Below are 16,681 nucleotides of genomic sequence, written 5' to 3' on the forward strand. Positions count from 1 at the left end.
TTTTTAAAGTGCATCATATTTCTTTCCCACGTATGTCCTCATAGCCTCATAAAACAAACTGCCTTTCATTATATGATTATGGCTTTGTGGATAGATCACAAAGTGTTAACTACTGCAAAAAGTAAGAAAATCGATTTTGACATTGGAGAATTATTTCTCTACTCTCCTGTGCCTTTGGATCAAAAGGCTGAGCTACTTGGCTGTTTAATCTGGCCTGAGTCCAAGCCTGCACACCATGGCCAAGAACAGGGATGCCACATGAAACAGAAGTTATCTACTACAAACTCAGAACGATCAGAGGGCAATTTGTACTTTAACAGACATGAAGAACATTCTCATTTAATTTTCTTGTCTGGTCAGGAGTGATTTCTAGTCAGGCAACTGAACGAATGCATCGGATCACCTCGTGTCTGACTTCCCTTCCACACCGCAGCCTGTGGGTCCCCTTTCCCGGAAAGGGTCTTCCGGTCGCTGCTGCACTACAGGGTCACCGATGCAACGAACAATCAGGAAACAAGAGTTTGTCTGCTTGTAACAAAACCTAAGCACTGAAATCTAAGTGCATGTAGAAAAGAAGCACTCTTGGTTCAGCTTGTCCTTCACTGCTAATTAAAACCATGCAGGTCATAAAACTCGTACAGGTTCTGCCCTCCATTACGAAGGAGCAGCGCCCTGCCATCCCCGCTAACTCGCTCACAGCCCAGCCTGTCGGCGTTACTGCCATTTGGTGTATTTCCTTCCCAGGACTTCAGGTTATTTCAGGTGCATTACCTGTATAAAATGGTGGAACAGCAGTTAAAAGTGTAAATTAGTATAGCATATTATTTAATTATGCAGTTGTGATTATAACATATGGGAAGAAAAAAAAAAAAGGGCTTTTCATGCTCCCTTTAAGATAAAAGTCTTCCCAGCTACTATGAGTATCCAGTCTCACAGCTCGTACCAGCCTCACTGGGATGTTTAGAGGGCATCATGCATGTTTCTGTTGTTCTGCAACTCAGTTTTGCATTAGTAAAGTAGCAGTGGTAGTGAGTACAAACAAGTGAGTGTTTATAACATCCCTGGTCACGTACTACTCTCTCCTGATGATTCCTGCCTTACAATACACACCCAAGCACTCCACGTGTCCTGGTCAAAGAATCATTTCATGATTGTTTGCTCCAAGTGAATCCAAACGCTTCCAGACTCATTTTCTATCTTTCAGCTCACGTCCCATACCGATGGGTTGCCAGACTCTTTACCAACAGTCACTGGCATTTAAATAGAAAGAGGAAATTGCACCTTTATACTGCCCTTTGAAAGCTCTTTCTCCTACCTGTTCGACTTGCATTTTAAGTTTAATGTTAGTGTTTAGACTTCTTGATAATTATTAGAAGTTAGATGATCACACTCTGCAAATATTCAATACTTTCCAAGTTCCATAGCCTTACCAAACTTCTAAAGTACTGAAACCAGATACGATTCTGCAATTGCAAACAGTTATCATGGGGATATCATAAGTTCCAACAGCCAAAGCTTTTTTGTTTTACTTATGTTCAACAGTATGTGTTTAGTTTTTGTAAACAAACTGATAGAGCAGTCAGTGCAAGTTCTGTTGAAACATTACTCTTTAATTGCTCCTATTATTAAAGCAGGAAGCTATGATACACATGAGTTTAGAAGAGGTATATCAGATAACCTGCTCAGTGGTCACATGAAGGTTTGGAGTACTAAAGAAGGAACCTATTATTGCTATTGAAGGTAAGAATTAGAATTAATGTATTTTCCCCTATGATACATGAGAAGTAATTTATCATTAGTTTTCCACTAGTTTCTCAAGAAGAGGAAGAAGTCCAGCAAAGAATAAGTTTTCAGAACATGGTAGAACTTGATCAGCATTCAGGTAAGACAGAAAGATAAAATGAACAAGTAGCAGCATATGACAGTTATGCTCCTCATTAACATCTGACACATTACCAGAAAGAACAATCCTATGGAAACAAATAGTCAAAAAACATTCAGGAAAAACATAGGCAAGCTATGTATCTCACCTGCAGCATCCATCTCCTTTTTATCTGAAAGAAGGAAAATCACCCACTAATCAAGGTGCAGGTGAAACAAAACTCTCAAATACCCTTCCCTAATATAATGGCATTTAAGTATCTCTTACAGCACATCCTGAAAGCAGATACACTGAGCTGCCTTTTTATTTTTACTCAAAGTACAAACTCTGACATGCCCTTGATGAAAATGGGCTTAAAAAGCCTGGCTCCAGGCACTCCCACTTGGTTGAATTGATGACACAATGCAGTTCACCTGTCACATCAGATGAAGCGATGCTGGTTTACACTGGGCTACTTGGTAGCCGTGTCTCCTTGCCCAGCAAAAGATGATTCGTCCATGATATGGCATTATGAATTTATAACAAAAATAATATCATTTTTAAAATAGATAAGAAGGTTCTTTTACAAACAATGCAAGTGCAGATAGTATCTACCACAAGCTGGTTTCCACAACAAGCTCTACATATAAGACAAGAAGATACTTCCTTATGCCATCCATGTGCCATCGGTTCTCAGTTTCTGCACAGGAACTACTGGTCAGGCCTTCCAGTGTCTCTTCTTTAATGCAGTCATTTTCATCTGTGCAAAGTGGACACAAGCGTAAGTGTCCTGGCTTGGTATCATTCTATAAGGCTTTGCATAGATGCAAAACGTGAAAAACACAAGGCTGTAGAAAAGCAGGCTCATTAGAAAAATGTATATAGTACTATATTAGAATTGTCCATTTCTACTGCCATAAAAATACTTGCAGTAAGAAAAAACAATCAGAAGGAAATTAAAGAGGGGTATTATCCTTTAATGGGTAATTGTATACAACTTTCTTTACATCATAAAATAAAAAAGCAACTAAAATGGAATGGAATTACCAGTTGTTGTGGGGTAGGTTGAAGCTATTATAGCACTGAATTTTTTTCCTAGTAAAGCTGTGGAAACCTCAGCACTCAGAGGGGCCTGTAAAATGAGATTCAACAAGACACCGGAAATATAAAACAAGCATCAAATAAGTATCAGAACACGTCAGACCAGACAACCTCTCGGTCTATGCCACTGTTTTCATAGCCGTGCTTTGTGCTAGCGCCCGCACGCACGTCTGCACTGCTGCCGGCCCCAGCGGCCAGCGCCCACGTTGTCCAGCCCCCTGGACCCGTTCGGCAGGACCCGTTCAGCCGTGCACAGTCAGGGGAATTGCATGAGCTCGGTGGACGCGGGAACGCAGGGACCGCTGCGGGAGCGAAGGCGTGCAGATGAAGGCAGCTCGTCCACGCCGCGCGCAGCTTTCCATCGCCGGACGCCTCGAGGCCGCCGGGAAGGCTCCCTGGGAGGCTGCGGAGCCCACGCAGGTGGCACTGCAGAAGGTGCCTCAGCCTCAGGGCTGCACACTGCAACCAGGTTTCCCTTGCTAGCAAGTCACCTCTTCTCCTTTGCGCAGAACTGCCTCGCGGGTTCATTTATCCCGCCTTTAAGGTTCAAGGCAAATCCACAAGATATTCAGGAAGCCATGGAAACGGTCTGGAGTTTTGCAAAGCTTTTCTGTGTGGTTTTAAGGGAAACTCACTCCGGTTCTAATGCAAAGACAGTATCTTAAACCGACCCTTCATAATGGGCACTATAGAGAGGAAAAAAAAAAACTAGCTGTGAAGTTTGTCCAGTAATAGGGAAATAGAAGATTACCATGAAAAGTCAAAAGTCAGGTCTCCTGTCTGGAAATAGTGTTACAGGCATATATTCTCAACTTTGTACAGTTAATTTTTGTTACAAATTAGATACAACATTTATCGAGATGCCTCATGTTTAATAAAATACTCCTAACAGCTTGTGATATTTCACACGATAAAGTTAAAAATCCTCATGGCCTTATTTGTATCACAGTTCTAAGAATACTAAATGGTTCATCCGACAGCAAAGTGACAAGAAGTTATATCAGGTTATAACAATGTGTGAGAAAAGAGCCAAAATGACACAACCCAAAGGATCAGAGGTTCTGCCGCGGACAACACGTGAGCCTGAGGCAGGTTAACCCGTTCGGAGCATCACACAGCTCTCTGAAACCACCCGAAATGAGAAGATGGAAGTTTCCTCATAGGGTCTTTTTTCAAGCCAAATCCACAACAGGACAGTGTAGGTAACTGCTTTTTTAATTTCCTACACAGTCCAAGACATCTCAATTGTCTCCTTTTATTTAAATGTAATAAAAGATGAGTTTCCTCTTAGAATAAAATAATATAAATGTATCTAAAGATAAATACCTGCAATTAATCTTTCTGGCCATGCCCCTCAAGTAACACAGAAACAGAGAGAGTTCAACACTTTTTTAAAAGTACATCCTTTCAAAAATATTAACAAGTTAAGGCACTTGGAGTACATTTGACTTCTAAACAAATTGCTTTTTTTTTTGGAAATGCTGAGAAGACAGATACTCTCAGCGAGGTCAATGAGACTTACTGATTGCACAGTGTTACTGAAAATTAGGCTACTTATTTCCAAACTAAATATGGATGGATTTTAAGATCATTCAGTGAAGCAATACTTTTTGAGCATTTTGGAGCTGGACTACATTTTTTAAAAAAAAGACTGAGGCACTGAACAGCAACTTTTCATAGGTGTTCAGAACAACAAAACATGTATTCGATTTTTCATAGAAATTAAAGGCAGTTCACCTACTCTGAAAAAAGATGACATCGGGATTTTTGTGTTCAGAGGGTTTTTTGGCCAAATTGCCACTGTTTCCATAATAAAATGCCATCCTGCTAGCTACTCAGCATCTTCAGGGTGCCCTCGTCTCCTGCAGTCTTTGCCACAACTCTGAGGTACGTGAAGTTTGAAGAACGGGTCCCCAGAGCAGGACTGGTGCTACGATGGGAGGGTACAGAGAAGGGATGAAAGATAGGGATATAGAGACACACTTTCTGAAGCTTATGAAATATATAGTTTGAATATAGTTGTTAAAATGTAGGGAACACTCCCTCCAAAATGCATTCCTGTCTGCTTTCTGAGGCTTAGCTGATGCCTCCTGTTTGCCTGCTTGAGTTTCAAGCAGGGGGGAAGCTGAGCTGCTGCTGCTGTTTGGCTCTTTGATGCTTGCAACAATAATAATGCCAACTGACTAAATGATGAAATGATGACTGCCCCCCAAATGTAGAGGGACACAGCTACCCATTTTAAACTAAAACAACTGCTATTGCTATCAGCGTAGGTAATCATTTTCCCAGCTGACAGATGCCGAGCTCTCCGTTCAGATAATGACTTTCCCAGCTGCCAAGGCCCAGGAGCGGGAAGTGGACGTGGGGATAAGTGCTCGGGAATTACAGGACAGCTAAAGTTTGCAGCTACCTGTATTATCTGAACAAGTTTAGATTGCTTCTAATAGCAAACATTTTTTTGCCTAAAAAGCCAGCATAAATGAGCATTTAAAAATACTTCCAGTGCAGCAGTATACTTTCTTAGAATACTGGACAATTTTCAAAGTTTTAGATGTTCTGAGCAAAATAATTCCATCAGCCAGGAGTTGTAGTTTGTGACAGTGCTCTTACAGGGCAAGGAGAAACGGTGCACGCTGTATTGTTGCTGTCTCCACTCAAGAAACATGGGCAAAGCCCAGAACTGGCAAAATATGTGTGAAGTATTAAGCAGGCCACCAGACTTTGTTGTTCCAGTTTGCAAAAGGAGAATCTCAAGACATAGCCAACCCACAGGGCTTTTTTGCACACGCTAACTTCTCTGTACACTTGGACAGTGCTCTGAAATTGCAAGCCAATTCCTAAATTATCCCTATGCCCTGTCTTACAGAGTATTTAGAGTAAAATTTCGAAAGAGATTACATTCCTCATCTGGATGGTCAACAGAAGAGTGTGTTTGAGGCCCGCATGAGCTGCCTATCGCAGCATTCGAACGTGGCCGCAGAGGGGAGACGGGGACTGGAAATGCTGCTTTCAGCATGAGCAGCAGGTCAGGAGCATTCACAGCAAGGTGCTAAGGGATCACAGTGATCTCGGAGCTTGCCTTTGCTGAGCCACTGCCACCGCTGTTTCTGGCTGCTGTGATGTCAGTCTCAGAAATCTTTAAAAAAAAAAAATAGGTTGCTAAAAATGACATGTGAAGACTCCCACTCTCCATTTTAATATCAGATTACTTAGATGTAGACAGTTAGTCACACACACCAACGAACATAAACTGGCTATCAAATTTAAGTGAGAAGGCACAGGGATGCTAAGCGAGCTTCCGTAAGGAGTGTCTAAAACAGTCAGCGGGAGCAATGAGAGAAAACGTCTGGATTGGCGTAAAACGGCTATCTCGGGTGGAAGTGACGCAGCTACTACTGCCAAAGGGACAAAGCTAACGTTGGCCAAGGACTGCACCACTGAGAGCATATTGCACTTGCATTCCTACGTGTGCCCTTGCAAAACTATACATGTGACTCTCCTGAATACATACGCAAATAAACAACTACAGCGAGAGAGGAATGGAAATTTTTAAACTTAATTTGCCTGACAATCTAGAAATGCCAGGACGCCACCAATTAAAAGAAAGCTCAGGCATTAAATTTGGAGAAAATGGTGGTCTTCTGTTTAATGAAGGGGAAATCCATTTAAGATGGGTTAGGTTAAGAATATTTTCCATTTCTTCTGTGAATTCAGTTCACAGGAGGAATATAAGCAAACCCGCTGTTTCAAAAAAATGTTTGAGTGAAAAATGGAAAGCAACAGAATTACCATTTCTTTGCCGAACAATTTCTTTTTTCAAAATTTAACTAACGGAGTTTGAGACCAAGTGGTCACATTCACAGCTAGAGCTGAAAGACAAGAATTTCTCCCCCAGATGCAATACAGTACATCCTGACGTTATTTCAATCACAAATCAAGCAAAATTAGAAACGTTAAAACTTACGTATGGGTCCAAAACTTCCGTTCTTGGACTGTCGAGAAGATCTGGAGGAGGTGGTTCACATGGCCACAATGCCTACTAAAGAGAGGCACTTTCAGAGGCAGGCGAGCGGGGTCGCTGGGCGGGCTGCAGCCCGGCGAGCCCGGCAGCCCTGCCTCGTCCAGGTGAGACAGCAGTGCAGCCACAACCCAGCGCGGGGCAGCGAGGCAGAGGCCACAGGTTTGCTCTGCCTTGGGCCATCTGGCACACGTGTAAAGCTGAAAATCTGGCGGGAGTTTCACGACCCAGCTTTTTCCTGCAGACCAACATGTCAGACAGCAACTGCTAAGTTGGCCGAAAACACCAGGATCTCCACTGTACGTTAAAGTAACTCAACCTGCTGGGTTGGTCATCGTAAAGAGTTATAACCCAACGTCCTACATGTGCGTTTACGAGAAAAGGAAAGCCTGAGGACTTTGGCTGCAAGTCTACAAAAGTATCAGGATAAGCCAGTATATGTGACTGTCAAGCTGATACAAAATGAAATATTTCTAGTCATAATGACAGACTGAAATCTTTTATTAAGTTGGACCAAACGGGAAACAAAATATTGTTTTTTTATGTTGTGTTCCCTACCCTACAATATTAATATTGGAAAACAAAACATTCACTGTTGCAAAAAAAATAAAAAAACAAAAAAAAAATCTGAGCAGCTGTATCAGTAGCCTTCATGCCATGTAATACCTAATAACTGTAACTAAAATAATCAGTTTTTCAGTTTAATTCTTGCTGTAGCCTTATTATATCTATTTCTATTTCTTCTCCATCTACAGATTTTCTTGTTCAAGTTAAACTTCCCACAGTCAAAATAACAAATCAAATGTGAGACTGTTCTTTTCTCTCCTGCTTAGAAGGCAACGGAGGTAAAAAACAGCATACATGCAAAGACTAACACAACATAGCATGCAGAATGAAAACGAGCAAAGTATAAACCAAGACAAGAACCAGGGAGAACAACTGTGGAACCTAAGCTCTTGGAGAAGAAAGAATATAAATATCGCGCAGAAACCGCACGGAAAAGTACAAACACACGCGTGTTCATATCGCGCACTCCTGTGCAGCACGGCTCTATCACATCTGCACGCCAAAAAAACTTACAGAGTCTTCTCTTCCGCTTTTTGTTCTCCTGTTCCCAAGAATTTAGCATAAGCTGATTGTAACAGTATGCCTTTTTTATTAGCCCTACTCCAAGGAGAGAGAAGAGGTCACTGCCGCGGCAAGGTATGGAGAACCCCATATCAATTACGAGGATGTAAAAAGGAAATTTCAGCGCTGCACGTGAAGCAACATTTCTTACCGGAGCGGGGGGGAAGTCTCACAGCGCACGCTGCTGATAGGAAACGTAACCCACATCTCCACATATTGTTTCGTTTACTTAAAATAAATAAATAAATAAATAAACTCCATTGAAAACCTGCTCTGCCCTCACACCCATAGCCTCACCCATCAGAAACTACTATCTTCCTCCGGGACGTGCCTAGGGACCTTCGAAAGGCTGCCCCTCCAAAAGCAGAGCGTACTTGGGGGCTTCCTAAAGCCTTGCCGTTTACCAAGGGCGCAGGCTGTACCCCTCCGGCCCGCACCGCTGGAGGACCTGCGAGAGGAGCCGTTGCATCGCGGCCACGTTGAGGCCTGACCCCTCAGGTGTGAGACTTGGCCGCGGCCTTCGGCAAGACGTTATCGCGAGCAGAAAACGCTCAGCAGCGCCAATTCTTACGCAACTGGCTGTGTTATAAATCCAAGGGGGAGCTGGGGATTTCTTATGCCAGCAACGCTTTTCGGCCTTTACCTTGTTACCACGCTCCTTGGCTGCCACGAGATAAAAATCTTCTAAGCTTTTTCCTGCTCGTGTGCAAAAGCCTCAGCTAACGTAGCCAAAGGCAGCGAAAGTTCAGGGCTGTTTTATGACTTTTATCAAAAACGTTCATCGACACAGCCTGAACGCACAAATCCGTGGCGGTCGGATGAGGTCAGCTAAACCCCACCCGTCCCCTTGACAGACCTGCCTTCTCCTGTCCTGGACGACTTTATGGGGCCTACAGAAATATGCCCTGTCAGACGGGGAACGCTTGCCCTAAGCCTGAGCGCAAGGCCGAGTAAATCAGGAGTTTCCTACGCAGCGCACACCAGCGCTGCGGGCGCGCCGGACTACGTGGTCTGCGAGGTCTGGAGGTGACGGCCCTCCGTAATGAAACTCAGCTGAGCAAGAACTAACCTCGAAACACCCCAAAGAAGGGCCCGGCTCCGATGACAAGACAGGTTTGGCACAGAGGGACGCATGAAACAACGTGAGCGCAGTGAGGATTTCCAGAGAAAAATGTTAATCCTCTCGTAACAGGGAAAGCGTGTGACATGAGGAACAGGAAGTAATGGCAAACATATGTCAAGCAGCGCGCTTTATTTACCTGCCATTAGCCTGCCTTCCTATGCGAAGGTTAAATACTCCAGCAGAGGGACGGGATTTTTTTCTTCTGTTAACTAATCCAGACAAAAGTGAGCGGAGATTTGCTTTCTTCAGCATTTACTGATATTAATTGCTTTATTGAACTAGCTGTGGGAACACGGATTTCCCAATGCCAGCATAAAGGATCATTATTTATAAGCTAACTGATCCCACAAATTCTACACTTAGCTCAACATTTCCGCTGGAAATGCTGAAAGAATCTTTTAAAAAATCATTATATTTCATACTTTACACTAAGGCACACCAGCTCAATGATACAGGTTTTCCAAGAAAAGAAAAACAAGTTTTTAAGTCTCTCAGTCTCCAAATCCGTTCTGAAACGCTGCTTATTATTACATTTTTCATCCATTTATTTTTCATTCTTTCCCTTTTCCCCTGACTTACAGGTGTCCTTAGTTACAACCATCAGTTAAAAACAAAACACATATGCAGACTATAAATCTGTATTTGTGTACTAATTCATAAGAGTAAAATATCTTCAGTTCCTCCTTCCAATTTCCTTTCCCTATTCAATTGGTAATTGCACTGCGGTATACTGGGCTTAGGCTTTCAGGAACTCAGTCATGTCCCAGAAGGTTGCTTAGCAGGACAGGCTTCAAGTGTAGGTTCGGACTTCAAGTACATGTATTAAGCAAGAGAGAGTTCAGAGCGGAATAGAAGGGACCAAATAAACACTCCAACCTTTAATCAAAGCGGTAAGTTGTTACTGTAACCCTTTAGGGATAGGATAATTCAGTCCATCTAGAGTTAATGTAAAAATATACTGCAGCCGTCAGTGACACCAAATTATATTTCTTAGTACCAAGGAGTTAATAAATTTCAAGGAGAGATCAACAATGAACGTGAAGTTCTTTTATTCTAATATATCCTAACAATGCTTACGGCATTGCTGCAGTTAAGCTCAACTTTGCTATTCAAAGATCAATTTAGGGGTTTATGTACAGTTTTAAATCATAGCTGGGCTAAACTTGGTGTGTAAATTGCGAAGTGATAAATGCTTGTTTTCCTTGTATTCCTTCTTCTTTATATGACAGTCGGAATCTTTTACCAGCCCCCAAAAAGGTAATAATTTTCAGCATGTTTTAGATGCCAAAAGTGTAAAGCTACAAAGGAAGAACTAGGTTTTATTTTACAGTTGTAATCATTCAGTCCACACAGAGACAAAACCACTTTTAGCACCCTGCAAAGAAGCACAGTCTCCTTGGGGCAGATATACTTGATCAGAAAGATCTCTTTATTACCATGGACTTAGGTTAAAGAAAATCCACAGTGGGCAAAGTAGCTCGGATGGGGCTAGCAAAGCTTCACGATGCTGAGTCCACATTGGAGGATCCTCAGACAGGTCAAACACTTCTAGGTTTGGTTCATTAATGCAGCCAAAAGAGAAATGAAGATAGATTTTTTTAATACACATATTATTTAAGACTTGTATAACAGAAGTGCCATTTGGCTATATTGTGGTCAAAGGCTGGTCGTGATAAACCTTGAGTATAAACAGATGCCATTGACTGCTGCCCCAAAGCACGTCAGAAGAAAGCAAACTGCACATGGAGACAAATGCTCATTCTTCAATAACCTATCTGTTAAATTTCAAGATAAGTAACCAGCTCTAAGTATGGAATATCTAAAACTTTTTATATTAGGGAGACCAAACAAGCATCTCCTGAAGATAGGGCATGCATATATATGACAGGCAGGACTTGATACGTTATGACACATGATGACCAGGACTTGAGGCATCTGACAGCCCTCTCTCCTCGTGAGACAGCAGAGGAAAAAGAGAGCTTGGAGGGCTTTTAGAGAGAAGAGCATCCCCTAACTACAGAGGGAAATACACAGAAATTAATAGCAAGCACTACAGACTGTAGTCATCTTGCCAATAAACAAGAGTTTAGAAAGCCAACCAAGTGTCTATAATAATTACTTGGGAGAGGAGGTATAAAGAGAAATGGAACTATTATACTGAAAGGGAATGAGTTCTAAATAAATTTCTCCAAAACTTTAATGAATGATAACAATTTGTTTACCCAATAGGCAAGAGAGAGGAATAAGAAATCGTTCTAAAATTGCACATATAGCATATCTCTTTTCCCTCTCCTATTTTAAGATAGCAATACTGTAATGATTCTCAAAGTCCAAAATATGAACCAGAATTCCATGTTTTGGTATCAGGACATTAAATGGTACACCTGTATACGAAATGTTACTACAGGAAAGGAATCATTTAGGTGCCTCTCTGTTTTCCAGAAAGCACTTTTCATTTTTTCCCTCTGGTCTCAGAGCTGTTCCTTTTTGCAAAGCATTTCAATGTTTAAGAATCTGTTACACTGATGATTTAACAGGTACATGTTGCCAATACATAGCTAAGCTTAGTACTAGATAGTTGTGTGTTTGAGTACCAATGTAGATGTGTGCGCACACACACTCTGTAAACCTCGAGGATAAGCCATGCCTCATTCAGGTGGAACCAGTCACACTTCATGTTCAAATAAAAATGCTCAAAGGAAGCGTAAAAAAATCTTTACATTTCTCATTTGAATTTAGGCTGGCATGGAAAAACATGTTCATATTGTACTCATTTGTGGTCTGCTGCTCAGGAATTTTAACAGATGACAATTCAAAGATAAATTTGCTTTAAAAATAAATGATGAAAAATAACTGGCTTTTCAGTTCTTATTTCATAATCTCGAAAGTATGTTCAGATTTATGTAATTAAAGTAGAAAATAGAAGCCTAGAAATGAAATCTGGTTTTGCGTTAAAACAGATTGCATTAATAGGATTCTTCCTTCACTTTGTTTTCTGCTTTAGTGCCATACTCCTTACCCAGCTCCCATGAGTGTCCACCAGCGTCGAAAACACTGGGCTCTGACCCCATCCATGCTGCAGCGGATACCCGGGGGTGCAGGAGCTCACCCGCACAGCTCCAGGCTGGCAGGAACACCACCTCCCAGGCCTGAAGGTAGCCCAAAACATTGAGCCATTCTCAACGGCTGCCAGAAGGAAAATATGGGAAGCAAAGCGGCTCTCCCCAACCTGATTCAGAGGGGGACATGTGTTTCTGCACATATCTATCTCAACCGTGTGAGCTGAGAACTCATCCAGTGGGAAGTCCATGAAACGTGTGCTCATAAGTACGAGTAGCATTCATATAAAGAAAGAAGCACACACCCAAAAGCAAAAGAAAGCATAGCTGATAGCAAAAGCACGCTTACAACAGTTTAAGCAGGAGATCACTGAAGGGAGCAATGCAGCAACAGAGTCAGGTTCCAGCCCTTTCTCTCTGATACCCACGTTGAGAATTTTTCCTTTTCAGCTTTCACTTTTGGTGCCCAGAAAACTATTCCCTTCTTCTGAGGTACAAGAAATATTTGTATGTGTTAGCACTCAGTAATCAATCCAAGCTTTTAGAGTTTAAGAGATTAGTCCACCCCAAACAATTGCTTTGCTTTACTATTCTTATTATTAGTGAAAGTGCTGAAGATCCCAAGACTATAATTTAGGTCAAGGTCCCATTATGGTAAGACCTATAAAAAAACAAATGAAGACAAGGCCCCTAATACAAATAGGCTAAAGAAAAAAATAGACACAGCTACTGAATATGACAAGGAACAAGCAGTGACTTATATTCCTAGCTCATGCAGTCAATCAAATTAGCTGTATGTACAGCTTGGCAGTTCTCAGTCATTTTAAAATATGTGTCAATAAATGAATAGCTACTATGCGTGTGCCCCCCTCCCCCCGCCCAAGCCATTCTTCAGCAAGATGATTTCTTAATGCCACCACAGAAGATAGATTTTGAAAGACGGGAGAAGAAAGCCTCAGATTGGACATCATATAAATATGGAGGAGCGTAGGAGCGGCAGGAAGCAAGTTAACATGAGTTCTCAAGGCTGGCATCATTGAAAGAGCAACACTGTAAAGGTAAAGCCTGGAAAAGGGTACACGGGTAGACAGAAAGGTGTGACCTACACACCGGATTTATGCTGGTCCTATGGAAAAGGAGAAAATAGAAGTCCCATGGACGATCATTTCACTGAAATTCTCGCTGAAATTCACTATGAAGTCTAAAAGTCTAATTTATTAAAGACAGAAAAAAATATTTTTAACTTGGGGGGAGTGAGAGGGGGAGTCTTTGACATTATTGTTCTTGATGTTTTCACATCTGCATTAGCGCAAGCTTGGGTTTTCCCAAATTCATATCAAATTCACATTCTACCCAGCACCGCAAATTTGAAGAAAGAATACAAGCCAGATTAATGGTTTGGGATATAAACTGAGGCATATGCTTTCCTAACGTTCCTCAGGCTAACCCTCAGACTTTTTTTTTCCACATTAGTGAGATGGCTAAATCAGTAGCAAACATCAAACTGCTAATTATTACCTAAGAAAAATAATTAATAACTTCATTAGGGGATTCACTGATAAACTTTATGTTTACACGTACTTGAAGTAGCCAGATTTAATGCCTTGAAAAGACATACTTTACAAGCATGCATTAGTAGGCAATACCTTATCTCCTTCAGACAAATATTAAGAGCCAATTCAGATTTGTTGAGAATAAATTGTGTCCAGTTTCCTTCTATGATAGGACTTGTGGCTGGAGAAGATGCAGCAGACATCCCAGATCTTATTTTTGATAACATTTTATATTTTTCTTTCAAGCAACAGTCTCTTAAGCCAGCTAGGAAAAGAGTCTAGATTAAACTACTATTCAATAGAGCCGAAATCATTCGGGTTTCACATCCAGGGTTCCACATTCAGACAGAGGAACAACAGCTCAATGTCAGGCAGGATGGCTGGATGAAGCATTGCCCGCAGAACCTGTTATTTCACAGAATTTTGCTGGTGACTTGAAAATGGACTAGGGTGATTGTTCATGTGCATCCAAGCACAGATGGACTTCCAGTACGTTAAAGAATGAGATTAATATTCAAAAGGACTTTGTCAAAATGGAGAAATGACCTAAAAAATAACATTCAATTAAAGAAGGACAAGTGCAAATTTTATAATTAGGAATAACCAGGATGTATGAGGAATAAATAGGGAATAAGGACCATTTTGTTAGGCAGCAGTTCCGTGTAACATGATTGAGCAGACCAAGAGCTCTATCAGAATCAGAAATGCTATGGTGCTGTGGAAAAAGAGCCATAATGTCTCAGGGTGCATGCATTTGTGTCCACCTCTAAAAAAATGTGGAATAATCCCACTGCACTTCTTGGCCTCGACAGTACTCGGCCCAGCTGTAGCACTATATCCAGCCGTGAAATACCCAGGTCAAGAAAGCTGTGGACCAAGTGGAAAGAAAGCTGTGGACCAAGTCCTCCTTGCTAGAGGAGAGCAAGAACAAGAAAACATCTAGAAAATTAGACTTCAAAAAAAAAAAGGTAAGGAATTAAGATTGTTCTATAGAAAAAGAGACTGAAGAAAAAACTGCATATAAAAATACATGCAATACAATGCAAAGAGGAAGGGAATAAATTGTTATCCTTGACAACTGTGGACAGGCAAAATCAGTAATCTATCTAAGTTGCAGCAATGGACATTCTGGTGAGAGACTGAGAAAAATCTCTTTCTGTCCTGCACAGGATCCTATATAAGGAAGGCTGCACAACCTATGATTGGAGTTTAATGAAAGGCTAGGTGGTGATCTATTGTGAATGATGAAGGAAGTTGAAGTAACCTCTCAAGGTCCCTGTTAGATCCATTTTACATGATTCCGTAATTGAACTACTAAGTCCATCTCATTATATACTTGCTAAGTGGGATGAAAATCAAAAATGGACAAGTCCTCAACTGAGTATCTTTACCATTGGCTTCCCTGGACATGTTGATAATGTAACATAGTTCTCAGTGTTAGTACAGAACTGGACCTTCAGATCATGCCTATTTAGTAAGGTACAGGTCAGACAATGCACAATGGACTGTCCAGTATCAGCAGATCAAAAACTACTGCCTTTTTTTTTGGTCAAACATAAGAAAAAAGGAAGAGTGTTTCATTTTACAGAAAAAAAAAAAACCTTGAAAATGAGAAACATTTTGTGCAATTTCATTAGGATTTACATTCTTTAATGTGAGATAGACTTAAAATCTATTTTTAACCAAAGAATCTTATTAAAGTAAGAAGATTGCCTGGTTTACTACATGTAGTTGTTTCAAGTAGTGGTGGCGGATGATGCTCTTTATAAACAATAGGGAATAAATTTAAACAAGCTAAAAGATGTTTAATGTAAAAAACTGTAGCTTGAGAAAAAATATGTTGTTGTGGATTGCATATTTTACATGCAATTTATGCTGCAGTTTCTCTTCATTAACCACATCTCGCAGATTTTTCAAAGTAACAGCATGAATATTATTAACATGTGTTAAAAATGTGTTTAAAATAATGTATAAAGCTTTTTGTTTAAAGCAAAAGTTTAAGTATAATGAAAAAAGGGTGTCTGTATTTTATCTACTGGTTTGTATGCATATTGATATATAAACCAGGCTACGTGTGCACACACACACACATGCACATATATATTGTTTTAGAGTTCATGTTTTAATTAAACTGAGCTAGACCTTAGCAAGAACACCCCATTCATAATTCTCTCATTCTGTTCTATAGATTCATATTAGTTAAAGCAGATGTAATCCATTCTGAAACGTGACATCTAGCAATTGCTACCATCTTTAGTTGAATTTATTGCCTTACCATTGGTTTCCTTTTAGTACAGGAATCTACGGAAGTCTTGAAGCCTTCACTTTTTGCCCATAGTACTTTCCCATTGAATCCATCTTTCAAAACTGCTTTTGCTATCACAGCATTTACAATAGAAGATTGTTGATAATGACAGACACAGAACCTGGAAGCAAAAAAAATTAAAACCTTTTAAACTGAGCAATTGATAGTATCCACTATCATTACATGCATCTAGTGCCAGTAACTTCTCCACTTCAGTACGTCTTTCCAGTTATAACTCTTATATACAGCATCTTCACTGTCAAAAGGATGTAAACAAAATACCAAACAATAAATAATTGCATAATGAGACTCAATATGATGTTCTGAAGTAGCATCTTTTGACATTTTAGAGATGAGACTTTGAAACCTACTCAGCATTGATTAAATTTACTCCCACTGATGTAAATAGGAGGAGTATTAGGTCAACTGAGTACTTTCACAAATCCTATCCTACTATCTAATGTCAAGGACTAACTTGAACTCTTCATCAGTGGCATGCTGGGATTTGGTCTATACTAAATTTTCCAGAGAAA

General features: G+C 40.7%; 1 long non-coding RNA gene across 5 annotated transcripts in view; it reads right to left on the bottom strand.

Annotated features, from left to right (window-relative positions):
• Window positions 1-690: 690 nt before the first annotated feature.
• LOC104145694 (uncharacterized) overlaps window positions 691-16,681 on the bottom strand; it is a 132,132-nt gene continuing 116,141 nt past the window's right edge. For 2 of the 5 annotated variants that reach the window (XR_011141996.1, XR_694394.2), the window contains exons 2-6: window positions 16,119-16,269; window positions 6,927-7,001; window positions 6,042-6,098; window positions 4,704-4,892; window positions 691-3,648 (exon numbers count right to left, since the gene is read on the bottom strand). This is a non-coding gene — a long non-coding RNA (uncharacterized lncRNA). Of the gene's footprint in view, window positions 3,649-4,703; window positions 4,893-6,041; window positions 6,099-6,926; window positions 7,219-16,118; window positions 16,270-16,681 lie in introns of all 5 variants that reach the window. The other 3 variants (XR_694395.2, XR_694396.2, XR_694397.2) reach the window with 3 other exon arrangements.

The sequence above is a fragment of the Struthio camelus genome, chromosome 6, assembly GCF_040807025.1.
Source record: "Struthio camelus isolate bStrCam1 chromosome 6, bStrCam1.hap1, whole genome shotgun sequence".
NCBI lineage: Eukaryota > Metazoa > Chordata > Aves > Struthioniformes > Struthionidae > Struthio > Struthio camelus.